Source organism: Camelus ferus, chromosome 10 (genome assembly GCF_009834535.1).
Source record: "Camelus ferus isolate YT-003-E chromosome 10, BCGSAC_Cfer_1.0, whole genome shotgun sequence".
NCBI classification, from domain to species: Eukaryota; Metazoa; Chordata; class Mammalia; order Artiodactyla; family Camelidae; genus Camelus; species Camelus ferus.
The window spans coordinates 10,954,348-10,974,018 of record NC_045705.1 but is presented as its reverse complement, the minus strand read 5'-3'; positions in this window follow the sequence as shown (position 1 = coordinate 10,974,018).

The following is a 19,671-nucleotide window of genomic DNA, read 5'->3' as shown; positions in this document are numbered from 1 at the left end:
CAAACCTCATAAATGTTACGTTCCTGGGAAATTAGCCTCAAAAATCATAGTTAAATAGCTGAATAGCTTGGGCTGTTCTCTCCTCCTCAGCAAACATAAAGAGAGAAGCGCATATAATCATGAGAAGACGTGGAGGATGTGTAGATTTTTACTTAAGTGATCCCACTTCTATTTGGCTGTCATTCCAACATGACTCTTAATTGTGGAACCATTATAATCACAGGAATGTAAATATTCTCTTGTTGTCTTTCCTTTGTGTTGCCTAGAATAGCAGTTTCACATGTCATGTAAGTACTTAACGTCATGAGAGGAAAATGAGGCCCCAAATGATTTTCTTCTCTAGGTCTCTTATTCGATTCTAATATAAGATACCGTTTTATAAGTAGAGTCAGTCAAATTAAAGCCTATAATTTTGATCTCTACTAGTAAAAGCTGTGTACTTTCTCTGAATAGTTTTCAACCATGTTAGCGTGTTCTTGAGGCTGAGAGCCACAAATTCCAGATGTAGGTATTTCAACAATTTAGGTTAATGTCGATAAGGGCTTCTTTGTTTGGGTTGGTTTCCAATATCTTTCTTAGCGTATAGTCAGCCCACTGAAGATGGCCATCCTCTTGCTCTCTGTATATCCCCTGCTCGACAAGTGCCTGCTTCACCTGCACCCTACTGACGTGGCAACTTTCCTGCATACTTGCCCCAGGCCCCAGCTGGTGATTGTCCTTATCAGAGGGGTGGTGAGGGGCATGACCCTCTGCTGATTTCCCTGGTAACAAGTGAGCCCACCTGACATCAATTCCCCTATAACTGGTATCTTCCCCATACCTCTGGGAGCCAAGGCTGCCGCCAGGCCATGTTGTACCCGCCATCTGCCGCACACAGTGGAGTGTTGCTCTGGGACCTTGCATCAGACGTGTACGCTCCCCTGCCCATTAAACCACCGGTGGTTACTCTGTCACTGACTCCGGGCTCTTTGTCTGGTCTTGAAGCTGGGCTGGTACAGGCCTTGTAGGCCTGTGGGGTGCAGCCCAAAGCTTAGTGAGAGCAAATATTTATTGATCCTGTTTGGATGTAGTATCAGATTGACAGAATACCATTAGTAGGTAGATTTGTAGGATTTTAGCCTCTCTCCTGCGTCAGAACGAAAAGCCCGAAGTCACAAATTCAGTATTTTTGTAGATAGTTACTATTTGCTGTATGCAAAGAAGTATGCTAAGAAATCAAAGAGGAACAAGCTTAACTCTGCAATCAAGGTCTTCAGAGCTGAATGTACATAGTGTTTTACAAAAGCACTAGATAATTGTAAAGAAGGAGTGTGCTAACAAAGCCACTGTATAATTATAAATACACTTTCTTTGAAAATATATCTATGATTCTCTTATTAAATTTATTATACCTTTAAAGAATGATGGAACACAAAACAGGCCCGAAGAATTCTAATTCTGTACTTTCAATGTTTAAGAAGGTTTGGTAAGGAACTGGTAATTAATTATTGGAGGTATTTAATAAACCTTAACTCTTTGTTAGAAGTTTCAAAACATTAGTATCCAGTGCAAAATATGAGCTCTTTGGAAAGCCTCAGTTAAGAAGAACTGCCCATTAACCAAAATTCTTTAGCCTACGTCATTTTGAGGAAATGGAAATTTATCATACCTTGAGGAGATTTAGATTCTAAAAATAATTAGATGTTTAATTTGGGGGAAACATATACTATAAGCACTAATCTTAGAATCAGACATACTTAAACATATATGTCTCAAATATTTTTCTCATTGAAATTAATTTTTCTAGAAAAACGTAGATTGAGTTTTGCTCTTTACATTTGGTAGAGCATCGCTTTCCTATTTCTTTGTTACATTATCTAAGCAAAGGTAAATATCTATTTTTTGATTCCGACTTTCAAATTCATTCCTTAAACAGCTATTCCCAGTGTTATATTCAAATACAGTTATTTAGACAGCAAAGGTAACTAGTGACCTTCTTATGATGAAAATCAAAAGCCTCCATCTTTTCAGTGACGTTACAGTTAACTACCACTGGTCACTCTTCTCTCCCTTAATTTCTTCACATACTTAATTGTCTCCTACAGTCAGTCACAGAGAACAAAGGAAACATTTGTAAATCAAGGGAAAGCTATATAATTAGTACATGAATACAAAAATGAAAAGGATGGACAGGAGGGAGACAATAGGTCATCAGATCAAATACGAAAAGTGGAAAAGCAGGAGGGCAGGGAGAAGAAGCAAAAAATATACAAAAGATAAAGTAAATGAAAGAGGGGTGCCGAGAAAATTGTTCACCAAATCACCACAGAATCTTTGTTAAGGACTTCTGGTCTCTCTCCTCCATTAACCATTTGAGGGAGAGCCTTTATTAAGTCAACTTTAAGCCTCAAAGCACTTCGTGCATTGTAACACATTTAGCAGGTGCTTAATAATAGTCTTACCATTAAGGCAAAAAAAAAAAAAAAGTGCTTTTCTTTACAAATCCAAATACAGTTGTTGATGTAACTATGGAATGAATTAAGTATATGCTATTATATCATGACATGTACAATTGATTTTCAAGGAATGCTGTTACATTTACTACTTGCATAATTGCAGACTTCGTCCTAGTTACATCATGGCACATGAACACAACTAAGCAAATTGCAGTGGTTATAGGTTTTCCCAGAGTTAATCTATATTTGGTTAAGTGTATTGCAGTATAAGGGTTGGGTTGTTTTGTTTTTTTTTCATTTAAACATGTTCTCAATCTGTTTTTAATTTTCTGCCATTTAGTTTTACAAGATGCAGTATTGTGGAATGTGTGTGCCATTCATTTCTAAAACAGCATAAAATCTCTCATACAATAATTGTCAGGCCCTATATAAAATTCATTTTTTGTTCATTTGTTTTGTAATAGAAGTTTATGAGCACAATTTAACCTAAAAGAAATCTAGCAAATGTACTAGTGCTCATACCACAAGAAGCGAAGATAGCCAAGTTTAAAAAACAACTCGTTTAATAATATGGAAATAAATTCATGTATTTCTTAAATATGAAATGTCTCCTTCGGGATCTGCATTTTTCTAGCATTCTTTTCAAAATGAAGGGTCAAACATAATATTTTTTCCATCTGCCAGAACAAAGGAAAAATCAACGCAGACATAATAGGTACTAATTTCCTTCATTTGTAGGAGTGCTAGTAATAGAAACAGACTTTCTTGAGGACAAAGTGGGATTTAAAGAAAGTGTCTTATTACAGAAAGAACTCTGAACTCAGAGTCTGGTGCAGAGAGCCCTACACCTGCTTTAGCACAAACACCCGAGGCACACGTGGGCCACTTGGTCAGGTTCTCCACATTAGGGTTTCACCTCTGAGCCGATGCAGTAAATCAGTGGTGTTTAATTTGTGTTCCAGAGTGGCTGCAGGGGTTCCATCAGTCTTTTATTCTAGCTTAATTTTTAAATATATGTGTGTATTTAATTGTGGTAAAATAACACAAAATATGACATTTACCATCTTAACCGTTTTTAAGTGCATAATGTAGGAGTGTTGAGTATAAACATACTGGTGTGCAAATCTCCAGAACGCTTTTATCTTGCAAAATTCAGCTCTATACTCATTAAACAACTCCTCCTCCAGCCCCTGGTCACCCCCAATGTACCTTTTGTTTCTTTCTATGAGAATGACTGCTCTAAGTACCTCATCTGAGTGAAATCATACAGTATTTGTCCTTTTGTGACTGGCTTATTTCACTTATCACATCCTCAGGTTTCACCATGTTGTGGCATGTGTCAGAATTTTCTTCCTTCCCTGGGGTGTATAATATTTTATTGTATGTATATATTGCATTTATATACTACATTTTATTTATCCGTTTATCCATTGATGGACATTTGGGTTTCTTCCACCTTTTGACTAGCACAAATAATACTGCTATGAGTATGAGTTTGCAAATATCTCTTTAAATTTTTACATATTTTAAGTACCTAAATTAAACTAGAAATTAATAAGTGAACATTAAACTGTGTTATAAGCCAGAGTTTCACCTGTTGCTGATCTCCAGTATAATAATGTGTTTTTGTATAAACCTTGAAGAGAATGTTAGCTTGCTTTCATGATTACACATGTTTGAAATTTTGTAAATATGTCATTAGCTCTAAAGCTGATGCTATGACACTGGCCTTTATTTAAATCCAGGCATGTACATGTCTGCTTGTGACAGAGCACACTACCAAAGCACTCAGGCAGCTTAACAATTAAATACTAGTCAATGCTTGGGTATATCTGCTTGGTCCATGTTTTCTTCATGGTCTAGTAATTTGTACAAGTAAATACATACTACATCATATTACTGTAAATACATAGTATATCATATGATAATATCACTCTGTGGTTTTATGGTTACTATATAAGAATTGTTTGTTGACTCACTTTTGTATCTCTGACAAGAATTTTAGCGATTGTTACATCTAATGGTAGGAGAACTTTTCAATCATTTAAACATATTATTTATCAGCTACTAGTTTTCTCCCCAACTTTGTCAACCTGGTGAACTCCTACACATCCTTCACAACAGTGTAACTGTCACCTCCTCCAGGAAGCTTCATATAAATAACTCTCTTCCACAACCTCACAGACAGAGCTGTTCTCCTTTTGTTCTCCACTGTAGCCTATACGTGATTGCATGCTTCTTTCAGTTCAGCTTCTTTGATGTTTTGTTGCTCTAATTTTTATGAGTCTAGTTTTCCCTTTTCACTGTAAATTTCTTAAGGGCAAAGACTGTGTCTTTATTCATCTTTGTATCTGCAGTCCATTGTACGATAATCGTCAATAAAAGATTTATGAGTGTGAGCCTTTCTTAAGTTAAATTTAAACCTCAAAGAACTTCATACATTATAATACGCTTAAGTGTTGCTTCATAATATTCTTAATTATAATCCATGTATGAATAGACACATATTAAAGGGTCCCTCCCCTTCCAGATAATTTATTTGCTAAGTTTCCTAAGATTCCAAAATGATCTGTTTTTAAAAAAAATAGTCACCATGTACAACCACCATGGATTATCCTCCTCACTAATGATTTTTTTTACCTTATTTTTTGTGTCTGCTTTACCTTTACATCCTTTAAGCTTCTTAAAGGCAGAGGTTATGCCTTATTCATTATTTTATCCCTAACCTGTCACATATTAAATATGCAATAAATATGACTTAATATGTCCAATATTAAGTATGCAATAAAAGCATGTTTGCATGAATAAATTAATGTGAACATTTCTTGCCCTCAACTCTCAAAGTCTATTGGGGAAACATACCCAAACATCAAAAATTGTAATAGAGTGTGTATCTGCAGTGGTTGTCTTGTGTGCATTCTGACTGTTTTATACAGACAGGTCAAGGAAAAACACATATAATACATATGTTCATTGTGAACAGCAAGTGTCTTTCTGTGTCCTTTGCAATTTGTTCACATTATTCCTTCCATCTTCTATTTCTACTATAACTGTATAGTTAGTTTTATAAATTCCCTAAATATTAACAGCTAAATAAAAATACAGATCTGGATACAATATATAATTAGACAAACTATCCATACAGCAGTCGATTTGCGAGGAATTGATTTCATGAGAAATATGTGAGAAGACACCCATCTTCAAGAAAAATGTATTTTTCCCATGACCTGTGTTCTGTGGTTAACAATGGTTGTAGATTAGAAAGATGTTTAAGGTGATTGTGCTTTTAACTGTTGACGAATTGTAAAATAGACTACATAAGAGGATACCAAAAATTCAAGTGGAAATATTTAAAATTCTGAATTGTTCCCATGCTTTAGTCATGTTTTTTCCCCCATTGGAGTGGGGTCATTGTGAGAGAGCTGAAGTAGATGGGGGGACGATGAATGTAATGAAGGGAAGTGTTGAGGAAATTATTCTGGAACTCATGACTCAGGTTTCAAGTAGAGATATTTTCTAAAGGAAATGAAATTGGTGATCTCAGTTGGCTCCCTAGCAACTACTGTAGCAGAGATGCAATTTGGATGCATCAATGTGTTTCACATACTGGGAATCTCTGGAAGTGTACAATGAGGTCCTGTTGGGGCAGTTCTCCGTATTACGCTTCAGCGCTAGGGCATGCATTTGTCCGGATGTCTGCAGCATCCTAAGCTGCTCAACAAATTTTAAGCATTTTGGAGACAAAAGCAGTTTGAAGCGTTCCCTAAGCACTCTCCAAGGTACCAGACTGATAACAAAGTGGAGTCCCAAAATCTTAAAAACTGAAGCCTACCTCACCTGGAGTACTCAGCTTGGCAAGAAACTAAGTGACCGCTACCTGGAAAAACCATACATTCCATCTGGCTAATGGTGAGCTTATTTTTCGGAAGGAAATACACAGTGTCATTAAATCAAAATGTAACACATTTGGTATGAAATTTGATGAGCTAGCACAAAGTCAGTTGTGTTTGATGACTTATTTCCAATTAACTTAAGACATATTTTTAATTTTCCCTGCTTAACAGTTCACTTTTAAAACTCCATTCATAAAAATTAAATAAACACAATGTGCTGAATTTAAAAATCTATCTCTATCTGTTTTCATTTCCATCCCTTTCTTTTTCAATCTCTTGCCTCCTTTTTTCTGTTAAAGGAAGAGGAGAAGTGAAGACAGACTGCCATCTACTGGTATATGGGGAACATTCCTGAAATAGTTTAACAGCACTAGAAACCGGCTTTACTAAAGATATTCCAGGAGATAAAAGGAAAGGTCGTGATGCTCTAAGGTCTTTAAATAAAACCCTGGATGATATATTCATTCATTTATTCACTGATTTCAACAAAATTTAATTTAGAACATCCAGTTTTGTCAAGCACTGAACTAAATCTATAGAACACAGAGATGACTAAATCATGGCCCTTGATAGAAAAATCATTTCATTTTCTTTCCTTCCTCTGTTCACATACTGTCAATAGTATATGAATCTATTTTCATAGCATGCACTTGAGTTAATGGATTGAGTCTCTGAGGATAATTTCTGGAAAATATTAAATATTTACAGGCTACGCTGCCAGCAAAAAATCCCAGGAGGACTCCAGAAGCATACAAATCTTGTAAATAACCTCTTTCTTCACTCATTTGAAATTCAGTCTATTTATTTTAATATATTTAATAATACCTTGAGAAGAGATAGAAAAGTAGCTGTGTTGAATGTGTTCCTTAATAGGAGGCACTGTACAGGAACATGGAAGTGGTACAGAATATACACAGATACTGATTTCACAGCATTAATACTGATTAATACATCAACAATATTCAGCGGACACCTGGGAAACCTGGCCACGCCTGCCTTAATACCTATGCCTCTGACTCGAATCAAACCAGAAACGCACTCAGGCAGTGAAGACGCCTACAATGCATGTGATCATCCAAGACCAGTAAAAAAAAAAAAAAAAAAAAAAAACAGAGAGAGAGAGAGAGAATTCTTGCACAAACATATAGAGATTAGAAGTATTTCAGCTATAGTTTTGTTATTTTTCCATGAAATCTTGGTGTTCCCAATACACCTCAACCTTGAAGATAATCAAACTCTGAAAATGATTCAAAGACACTTATGCCTGAGCAATTCCATTATTGCAAGTTCAAACTTTCTCAGTCATCTTCTACTCACGGATATAACACTCATAATCCCCTTTGGCGACTAAAAGAGCATGTATCTTCCATTTGCTTCTATAAACTCCATTGTGCTTGGCCCACTCTGGATCCCCAATACCTTTATATTAAAGGACGAAGTAAATCTCAGTGGTTTGTGTGTGTGTCTGTAGTCAGAGATGCTCCCAGCAGCAATGTGTTAGTGCTCTGTTGTTTGAAAAGTCTTAATTTTGTTATTTAAAAAAAAAAAGGATGGTGAAATAATTTTTGACTTTACAAGAGACTTGCAAAGAGTAGAGAGAGTTCTCTCACTTTTTTCTTTTAATGAGGGGAAGGTAATTAGGTTTATTTATTTATTTATACTTGGAGGAGGTGCTGGGGATTAAACCCAGGACCTCATGCATGCTAAGCATGCGCTCTACCACTTGACCTATGCCCTTCCTTGCCCCCAAAATTTCTCTTATACCCTTCATTCAGCTTCTCCTTGATGTTAAGACTTTACATGACCAAGGCATAATTATTACAAGTGAGAATTTGACATCACTACAGCACTACTAATTTATTTTGGCTTTCCCCAGCTTTTCCACTGATGTCTGTTTTTTGTTCCAGGAGAGCACATCGGGTTTAGTGGTTATGTCTCTCGTCCCCTCGGATCTGTGACAGTTCCTTAGTCGTTTCTTACTATTTATGATCTTGACACTTCAGAAGAATTGTGGTCATGAACCTTGTAAAATGCCCCTCACTTTAGGTTTGCCTGATGTCTTCTCATAATTACACTGGTATTACAGATTTCTGGAAATAATACCACAGAGGGAAGTGCGGTTCTCAGCGCATCGTATGGGAGGGTACGTGATACCAGCCTGTCTTACCACTGACAGTGTTCACTTCAAGCACTTGACTGTTGTGTCTCCAGGTGTCTCCACTGTAAGCTCTAGCACCTGGAAGGAGGAGAGGGGAACAAGGGATTTACGCCTCTTTGCCAGTGTCAGGCAGTTTTCTCACCTCAAGTGCTGCTCGGTGCCCAGCTGAAGACTGGAGGGGAACCACCCAGCTTCTCGCACTCTGCCTTCCTGTCCGCATTTCTCCTCTCTTCTGCGCTGCGCTGCCCTATAGATTTCTCTCTGCATGCTCTACTCTGTTTTCTCAGCTCAGGGAAACCGTGCAGCTCCGTTTGGGTCCCCTCTCCCTGCACTGCATCCTACAGATCCTCTTACGGCAGAAAGTCTGATCAATGTTAGGATTCACCTCATTTGTTTTCCTTCTCTCAGATGCTGGCTGTTCAATTTCTAAAAACCATTGTTTCCTGTATTTTGTCCTACTTTCTACTTGTTTAAGGTGTGTGGGTAAATCTGGGCCTCTACTCCATGTGCCCAGAAGCGGATGCCTAACCCAGCGTATTAAATACCATTTACGTGCTAATCCCAGTAAAAGTTTAAAATTTTAGTTCGGAACTCTACCTTGAATCACAAACACATACTCAATTTTCCCATTGTACACATTCCTTAAATTCTCATTGACGTTCTAAACCCAATTTACCCAGGCAGAATTTTTTTTTAATCTTCTTCTTTTTTAATCTACTTTTTTTAATTGAAGTATAGTTAGTTTACAGTGTTGTGTCAATGTCTGTTGTACAGTGTAATGTTTCAGTGATACATTTACACACATATACTCCTTTTCATGTTCTTTTGCATGATAGGTTACTACAAGATGTTGAATACAGTTCCCTGTGCTCTACAGTAGAAACTTGCTGTGTATCTATTTTATATATAGTACTTAGTATCTACAAATCTCAAAAGCAGAATTTTTTTTAACATTTTTATTGATTTATAATCATTTTACAATGTTGTGTCAAATTCCAGTGTAGAGCACAATTTTTCAGTTGTACATGAACATATATATATTCATTGTCACATTTTTTTCTCTGTGAGCTACCATAAGGTCTTGTGTATATTTCCCTGTGCTATACAGTATAATCTTGTTTATCTATTCTACAATTTTGAAATCCCATCTATCCCTTCCCACCCTCCGCCTCCATCCACCATTTCTCTCCTGCTCATTCCAGTTTCAGTACACATCACCACCAGCCCCCTAAATGTTCTATTCAAAAATCGAAGAGTTCTCTTTGACTCCTCGCTTCCCCTACTGCCACAGCTAATATATTAGCAATTCCTACTGTTGTATTTCAGAATGCATGTCAAATCCAACCTCTGGTCTCTCTCTGCACTACAACCATTCTCAGAATCGCTCATCTGAACCATTGCAGATACTTCTAATCTCCGTACTTCCACTCGTGCCTCTTCCCTTTCATTCATTATCTAGCAGACAGAATACTTTTTAAAATAAATATAACGTCCTGTTACTTCCCTCATAAAACATTTTCAGCAGCTTCTCATTGCAGTTAGAAAACATTCCACATACATTATCTTGGCCTTCAAGGGACTGCCTGATCTTCTGCTGTCTTTATCTACAACTTCATTTTTATACCCAATATTCTAAGTGCATGGTCTTCCTTTCTGTTCTCAGAATATGCCAAACACTTTTCCATCTCAGAGCCTTTATACTTTTTATGCCGCTTTCCTGGAATACTCTTTCCCCAGGCTCGTGATACAGCTAGTTTTCTCCATCATTCAGGTTTTAGCTTAAATGTCACTTTCTTCAGAAAGCGTTCCTTGACAACCCTATTTAAAGTTGAATTTCTACCTCCAATTACTTTCTTTCTCATTATAGCATGTATTTCTTTTGTTATACCTAAAACGATTTTTCATTATCTTGTTTACTTGCTCCTTTGTTTATTGATCATCTGTTTCTTGACAAAAATTTCTTGTGGAAAGAAAGTCAGCTATCCTTTTCCACTCCTGTATCGCATGTATGACATGGTGTCTGGTACATATTAGATGTCCTATGAAATTTCTTGAATAAATGAATGAAGATATAAAGACTCTTCTTCACCAATAGGAAGGAGGCTAATGTCATGGTCCAGGCAAAAATCTAACTTGGTGAGTAAGAGTCTAGATGAGGAGTGGGTCACATCAGCTCGTCGTCTATTTTTGTAAATAAAATCGTGTAGAAACACAGTCACACCCGTTTTATTATGTCTTATCTGTGGCTACAGTGGCAGTGGTTGCACCAGAGACTACATGGCCTGTGGCAAAGCCTAAAATATTTACCATCTGTCCCTTTATGGAAAATGTTTGCCAACTCCTGATCTAAACACATGCCGAGATAATGGGGATAGAGCAGGAAAAATAGAATAATTAAAACATTACTCGCAGACCACCAATCTGTGTTCCATTACAGTACACATGCAGTTCATCTCTCTCCTACTTCATTGTCTGTCCCCAACACGCTTCCCTACCACCTTCACCCCAGGGTTAGGGTAACCTTTGTTTAATAGTGTACATCCTGTGTGTCTGAGACCCTGACTATAAGTCCTGAAAACTCCTTTGTTTTTATCAAGCTAAAGCCAGAATACGACTTACACATTCTGTAGCTTGTCGTGTTATTCCAGAACTTTCAAGCTTGTCACGTCATTCCAGAACTTTCAACTTCTGGTTCAAACACTGCCATCACTTTTGCTATTTCTTTTGCATTTTGAAAATGTTGTCACTTTCATGAAGCTTATTAAAATGCATATTGTTTTTTGCTGGAATTCCATTAAAATATAATTTCAACCAGAAACAGTGATCCATCTTTCAAGGGTCATTAGGTCCTTTTAAATGGGCATTCCAAGCATTCAACCTTCCAGACCATAGTAATGGAAGCTAGACCACTGGAACTGTAATGTACATTGCCAGTACTTTCCAAAGTCATTAAAACCAATCCAAAGAAAATATTTTACTCAACCAGCAATGAGTGTGACCAAAGGTGAAATCATACACTTTTTTCTGCCTTCTAGCACTCATACTTGGAGGTAGGAGGCTGTGGAAGACTTAATTTATCTTCCAAGGAAGCTTTGAATTTTCCCAAAGTCTCCTCCCTTTGCCATGACAGCTTTTAGGAAGTAGTGACTTGTCAACTTCATATGATCACATATCAAATACACTGTGATGTTACCACCTAAATACAAATGATGTCACAATGTCACCATTTCCTGCTCCAGTATGAAAAGTGATTGAGTGTTCACCAGGTCACAAAGAAAAAAGCTATATTTGAGGAGGGGACTATTATGGGTCTACATACCTTACCCGCCTGGTTATATCCTTGAATATGATCATAGAATTGAAAATTAGGCTACTGATAATAAATATAAATTTGTCACCACACATGACATTGGTCATTACAGGTAAAGATGAAGACATATTAAGACAATGTGAATGCTTTTGTGGGTGTCTGTCTTAGACACTTTACATCTGTGGATAAGCAGTCCATAGGATAATTTAAGTGCCTGGGAAACTCCCAAGCTCACATTTTAAGCAAAAGCAAAACAAAATAAAATAACCTGCTTGCCTGCTTTCCATAACTCACTCTTCCATTATTTAGTATGTCCTGCAGCAAAAGTCTAAGAGTTCTTTCAAGTAAGTGGAATCAAAACCAAAAAAAAATCAAAACAAAACTTAAGCAAAACTCTGAGAAAACAATCTTAAAAGATCAAGATATTTACAGAGTGCATAATTTAACATTCAGGCTTCTCATATCAACATGGAAGCATTTAAAAGTTACATAAATATGTGAATATTGAAGTGTAATTGATTTACAATGTTAGTTTCAAGTGTATAGCAAAGTGATTCAGTTATACATGCATATATAAGGCATGTATTTTCAGATTCTTTTCCATTAGATAAAGCTTATTAATTTTTTTTAGAGGATTATATGATTTTATCTTTGAGATCCCTTAAAATCATCAGATGAAGGCCTGTAGTACTAAGCTATTGATAAGATCTGAACCATCCGAAGCACTTTCTATGAACTGTAAGGATCCAGATATAATGACCACAAATAGGTGGTTTGCCTCCTAGCAAATATACAGCTACTTCGGAAGAAGTGAAAAGGTGCTTTAAAAAACTAGCTGGACAAAATCTATCATACAAAACCCCTTTTTATTATCAGTGAAGTTGAATACCCGTTTTTCCCTCACGGTGCCTGTCTGTTCCCTTAATTCCTGTGCCTGACTGCATCCCAGCAAGAATTCTTGGTACCTTGTTGAGGATACGGGTTATTCATTCCTTCCCAAGATTATCCCATTAGACTTGTTTCTGCACATCTGTTGGCATAGCCCCAACAACAATTTGATTTCCAATTGAGGAATACATATCACACAAACATTAATAATAGCACTATATTTTACATTATAGTAATAGTTTTCATATTAACTTTTAAGTCAAAAAAAGTAAGTTGACATATATATCCACTTCTAAAAAGTAATTTATTCTCTGGTTCATCATTACAAGTTTTTAATGCCAGATAAATTACTTAATCCTCATTCCAAAAACATTTTATTATTCAATTTTTACTAACATTATAATACCACATAACAAAAATTATATTCTCTATACCCCAAATGTAAGTAATAAAGTCTGAAGCCTCTCAAAGGGAATAGAAAAGTCTTATATGACTATAAGCATGCTGTTCAGTCCAGTGGAAACATCACTAGCCTCTTCTCCCTGACACATTTACAGATATTGTCTGTACATTGCATACTGCTAGTTTACATGCTTCTTAGTTGAATTTATTCCAAAGCACAAATGGAAACATTTGTATTCTGTTCCTTCTACATTTGGTATTTTGAAAGATATCCTGTCACTTTGTCTTATGTTTTCATGAGTTGTGGTCTAGTCTCTAAATATGACCTACTGAGACCTTGCAAGCTATTGAAAATGTCAAGGAACCAAAAAAGTAAAGCTTACAAGATACAGTAACTAGAGGACGTATTGATTTTGAAGTGGGTAAAATTAGATCTACATTGTTGGGGAATGGAATGGAATGTAGGAAGGGAGAGAAAAAAGTAATATACATTTTTCAAAAAAGGTATTTTTTTAAAGACAGAGAAAGTTATTTTATTTAAGAAATTAACTAGAGAACTTTGTTAATGCTGATATAGAATTAGCATTATAAAGCATTAATAGTGAAAGCAATTAGATGTTACAGGTATCTCACAACATTGTAGGTATCCAGGAATGTGTAAGTAAATATCAAAAATGAACCATGGCATAAATAGCCTTAGGGATTTAGTGATTCGGACTATGTTAACCCAGAGAGATGGCAGTAAGTTCTGAGTCTGAAAAAAAAAATTTTTTTAAATAGTGTCCTTCTTCTCATGGAGCTTATATTCCATCCAGGAAGATATGCACTAAAAACTGATGTTCAGGGCTTGTGGCACACATAAACAAGAAAAAAAAGACTCTATAATAGAAAATTAAGAGTGTGGGATGAGTAGGCACAGAAAACCTCTCTGGAGAAGTGACGTTTGAGCTGAGACATGAAGGATAATTAGTAATGGGACAGCAAGACTAGGCACAAGACATCTGCAGGAAGAGAGCACAGCACGTGCACATGCCCGGAAGTGGGGAAAGAATTCTGCCGTAAAAAGAACTTTCATCTGAGAGTGTAAGTGGGTGAGGGAGAAAGTGGCCCGAGATGAGACTGCATAATGAATAGGGTCCAGATATCGCGTTGCTTTATAGCCATTAAAAGGTGTTGGAAATGTATTCTAAATGCAGTGAGAACTGTGAACGAGTTTTAAATGGTAATGAAACAACAGAACTTGAGTTTTAAAAATAAGCATATTGATATGTGTAGAATGTACTGTCAGAGGACAGCAGTGGAAGTGGTGGACATGCATTGTTTTAGCCTAGCCTTCCCAAAGTCCATCTCCTCACCTCTTGGAAACAGTGCCTTGATGTTCCTTCAGGGAATGGTGTTCCTTCTCCCTGTCCCTATGGGTTGGGTTGGGCTGCCCCTACTTGAACCACAAAGCTGCTCCTGACAGATAAGAGCAATGTTTCCCTCTGGTGAAGCTGTCTGATCTGCGATGCCCATCTGACCTGGGCCAGGCTCAGGAGAGCTGTACCTTAGATTTCTACTAGAGCAAGTAATTGGAAGAGAAAAGCAATTGTTCTCTGGCAAGGAGAGCTTGACAAAAGCTGAAAGCAATGCAGTTAAAAGACAGTTGAAGTAGATTTTTTTTTCAATAAATACACACCACAGTACTACACGATCTGTGGTTGGTTGAATCCGCGGTGCAGAACATGGGTACGGAGGGCCAAAAGTAAAGTTATATTCAGATTTTCTACTGTGCACAGTCAGAGGCCCTAACCCTCAGGTTATGCAAGGGTTAACTGTAATCTACAAGGAGATGATGGTGACTTGGTTTGATGGGTGGAAGGGGAAAGAGAGGAGTGGGCACATTGTGACCATGTCTTTAAAGTGGAGTTGACTGACCTTCCTAATGGGATAGATGGGAATAATGAAGAAAAACACTTCAGACTTTGCTTTATGAGTGTGAATGGATGGTAGTGCCAAACACTGTAAGGAAAAGACTTCAACTGGATTTGCTGAATAAAGAAATCAATAGATCTGTTCTTGTGCTTGTTAAATTTGAGACAACATTGGCCCTTTTGAGTGGATATGTCAGGAAGAAAATTGGATATATGAATCTGAATCTGAGGAGAGAGATACAAACTATATGTATACAGACTGAAATTAGAACAGGGGAGGAGTGAATGCAGAGAACTTAACAGTGAGTGCAGGGCCCTGTTAAGTTCTGAAGGAACCGAACCAACTAGACTGATGTGGAGCAGAGTCTAAGACAAAAGATAGGAATTGTCAATATTCATTGTCATCTTATTGCCAAATGTGAATCATAAAGAAGAATCTTGGCAGATACTTAATTTAAAAATGCTAAATATAATCTTTGCTATCAGAAAACACCTGCAATTCCTTAGGACTGTCACAGTAAATATCTACATAAAGGTAGCACTTTATTATTATTCAGAAAATTGTGCTTTCTGAAATGTCTGTTTACTTACACTGAAGAAAGGTTTCCAGTTAACCATTTCTCTCCCCCCAAAAATGGTATAGATTCTGAATTCTTCATGAAGCATCTGGATATTTCCAACCCTGAAGCTAATTTTAATTCATTTTGAGGGCCATGAGAGAAAGCCAAGGGGGCTGTTACAGAGCAGAGTCCAGTTTAGCGAAGAAACCATCCATAAGTGGTCGTACTTCCTCTGCCCCTTCTCAAGTACAGCACTTTTCAAGCAGGGGACGCTTGGATGAACCAAATGCCCTGCCTCACTGAGGACTTGACAAAAAGAACAAAATGTATCAAGTTTCACAGAAATGGTTCTAAATGTAGACAGAATATAATTATTTACACTACTGCACAACAGAATCGTTAGTTGGTGCTTAGTCACTCATCATGATTCCACTTTGTGTATCAGAAGAAAGACAAATTCAAAATGGTAAATTATCCCAAGTTGTAGGCACTTAACAGCAATGTGATATTTTTATAAGGCAAAGTAACTTCACATATCAGACCAAGGCATACCACCCCCAGAATTATAAAAGTCCTCGGGGTTGAGAGGAATGGAGAATCTTCTCCATTTAAAAATAACGGGGGCAGCCTAGGCACTGTGGATGCTACGGTAAGCAAGAGAGAGAGAACCACTGCTTTTCTTGGACTTCAAATGTAAGTCCATAAACAAACAAAAAGTAAACAAGTAAGCAGTAGTCTAAGGTCGTGATGATGACCTTGATGGAAATCGGGAAACAATAGTGACTGGGGTGATGGGCGCTCTCCCACCTGAATACGTGTGGAAGTTACGGCCAAAGCGCATCTCTCGTACTTCCGTGAGAGACTATGCGGCTTGTGCGCATTCTCCCATAGTTCCCAGTCACAGCTGCTCTCACTGTGGCTGATGACACCAGGAGGAAAGGAAATACTTCACCCCACCCCACACTTACAAGACCTCCCAGATCACAGATGCATGAATTCTGTGAAGGCAAAAATTGTCATTCCTCCCTCAAAAGACTATCGGTACTAAATTCACTCAGTGCTTCATGTCCTGCCTCCTGTCACAGCCTCCGCGCGGAGTCTTTGTGGATGGGGTACCACTATGGCAGTGGCCCTGTGAAGATGTAAGCTCTTTAAGCTATCCCTAGCTCTGTTCTCTGTGACTCTCAGTACATCTGTTCCCACACCTGCCATCCCACCCATGCTTCTTTCCCCTCCAAGACAATTCCATTGGGCTCTCTGGAACACTCCCTATAAAACCAGCAAATCCCTAAGCCCCACCGGCTTCCCCAAACATCACTTTAACTGAAAATGGATGTCTACTGAGAAACCGTCTACAGTTCTCCCAAGTAGAAACTGTTTAATGTTCTAGGAAATCATAGCCAATAATAATAGCAAACATCTGCTGTGTACTTCCTATGTATAGTATGTGTATACTGCACATGAATTTATTTCATGAATTTCATAAGTTTATTTCATTTAACTATTATAGCAATCCTATGAGGTAAGGATTTTATCCGTATTTTAGAGATGTGAAACTGAGGCATAGAGAGATTAAGTAACTTTACCCAGCAATGGAATCCAGGCCGTCTGAGTCCACAGCTGGGACTCACAGGCAATATCTTCCTCTCATGGGTTAGAAGAGGGGCTTGCATTCTCACTGTTGCCCTGCTCCACAGAAGCTCTTCCAGCCATTTGTAAAAATGCCTGTTCTTTGTTGTTTTCGTCTACCAACCTCCTGACCAACTCATCTCATTCAAGATTTCGGTACACAGCTCAGGGTATTCCTTTCCTTCTCTATTCCTGCCATCGTCTCAGGAAATGTCTACATGGACAATCCATCCAACATCACATTGTAATAGTGCCCTGATGTCCTTTCATTAATAGCATATTTCGTTTCAATAGTATAATTCCTTTCAATGTATCATTGAAAAACTTTCCACTTCAAAAGTCACAGACATTTCATCCTCTTATGAAAATTCCCTTTTGCTTGCTCAGAAGCCCCAACTCTCACTGTTCTTGAATCTCTGAGCCTTCAGCTCCATTGACCTCTCCACTTGTTCCAAAATATCAAACTTCTTATGCTTTCGATTGATTCTACAACCTTTCACTTCAATCATCTTGGTACCAATGCACTAACCTCCCTTGTCCATTTGCTCTTTTAAAGCCTCAACGAGAAAAACCCCAACCTTGAATCCGACAGCCTTTGTTACCTGTGTCTGTGTCACCCTCAGATGGCTAAACACTCGTAAATGGACTGGCATTCCTACAAATTCCACCAACAACCTCGCCTACACACAGTCTTCATATACTTCTCTAATCCTCTTGATCTAATTTCTATAACAAGTATTGTGAATTTCCTTATTCTTTACCAACTGTGATACTCTGTCTATACCCTTCACTCTTAGCAGTTATTACATCATATTAAGTCAAGTGATGGGAGCCATCAGGCAGGAGTTCCTTCAGCATTATGCTGTCAAATCTGTCATTAACCTGCATGTGCACCCATCTTCTCCTCCTGCCTTCCTGACACAAAAAAAGTACACATTTCTCCTCTTCTTGAAGGACAATTCCTCTATATGTAACCTAAGTCCCAGTTCCTCCCGTGTTCTTCAGAATCTATGGTGACATTTAATGCTTTCACTTTCAGAGTATTTTTTTTTCTCTTTACTATGACCCACAGCAATGAATATATGCATTACATTGCAACCCAATGTATGCACATGATACATATAGACTATTATGTGCTTACTTTATGTAATATATACACGATATGTAAGTCTCACATATAAATATACAAAGTACATCTCTTGTGGTTTGTAGCTGACAATTTGTACCAAAAACCCCCAAAATTTTATAAAATAAGATTAATCTTACTTCCTATGCTTGAGCCTGGTATTTTTTCTTCTTTTCTTTTTCCTTCTTTTATTAATGCTGGTCATCACTCACTAAATTAATGCTGCAACACACTAATGAGTCATAACCTGCAATTTAAACCACAATGAATTAATCTATTAATTTATCTACTAATTTATCTTTAAATTCTTTCATTTATAAATTTAAAAAAAACTTTCATCTCCAGTGTTCTTTGAGCTCATTCCTTCACACATTTAGACTTATCAGAGAAGTTATTTTAGTCTCCACTTTTTTGGCCCATTAACTTCTGAGACCAAGCTAATCTGTCTTCTACCCCACTACTCCATGAAAACCACTTTCTTTAAGTTTCAGTTCGCTCCCTAGAACTAAGTTCCATGGACACGTTTCTGCCTTCACACCACTCAGTATCTCAGCAGCATTTAATGGTGGATTCCTCCCTCCTTGAATCGTTCACGTTGCTTTGCTTCCACGACACTGCATTCCATTGGTTTTCCTCCCTTCTCTCTGCCTGCCTCCTTTCAGCCTCTTCTCGCTGGCTCCTCTATCAGACTCTCAACTATTACTTCACTCTTCTCTCAGCATCTCCTTCTCACTCTCACCCTAGCTCTTGCTCTAGGTCTAACTTTCATTGTTGGAATTACCATCTGGATTTAGGAGACAAGACAGACGTCCTTTTTAGAGGCTAGAGGTCTTTGGACATGCGCTGTGAAATAAGTCTTCCTACCCCTGGGGAGTGTGGGGATATTCATAATAATTCTGACTTCAAAGCTTCTCTTGAGTCACTTCCAGGCATATACAGTTACATAACAGAGAAATACTGCTTTTTGTATTCTATGCTCATGAACCTGCCTGCTTTAGCACATTTAGGATTGACTGTATAATTTTTGGCATATCAAAGGATATCAAGATTTCCTCTGTATTTTCTATTTAGTTAAATTCAAGATTTCCTTTTCTCTCTATAGGATTTCTGTATCCCTGGAAGTTAACACTTCTCTTGGAAGTCAGCTGGAAGCCTTTGAACTTTGCATGCTCAGTATCTGAGCGATAGATTTTCGTGATGTATGAGTCATCACACCAACCTTTGCTAGCTTTGAAAATTCTGTGATCTGTTCCAAGAGATTTGGCAATTTCTCCTAACTTTAATTGCATTGCCTGGAATGTAACCAGAAATCCTTTTTTCAAATGTTTCAGTGACAAAATAAAATGAAGCTTTATCT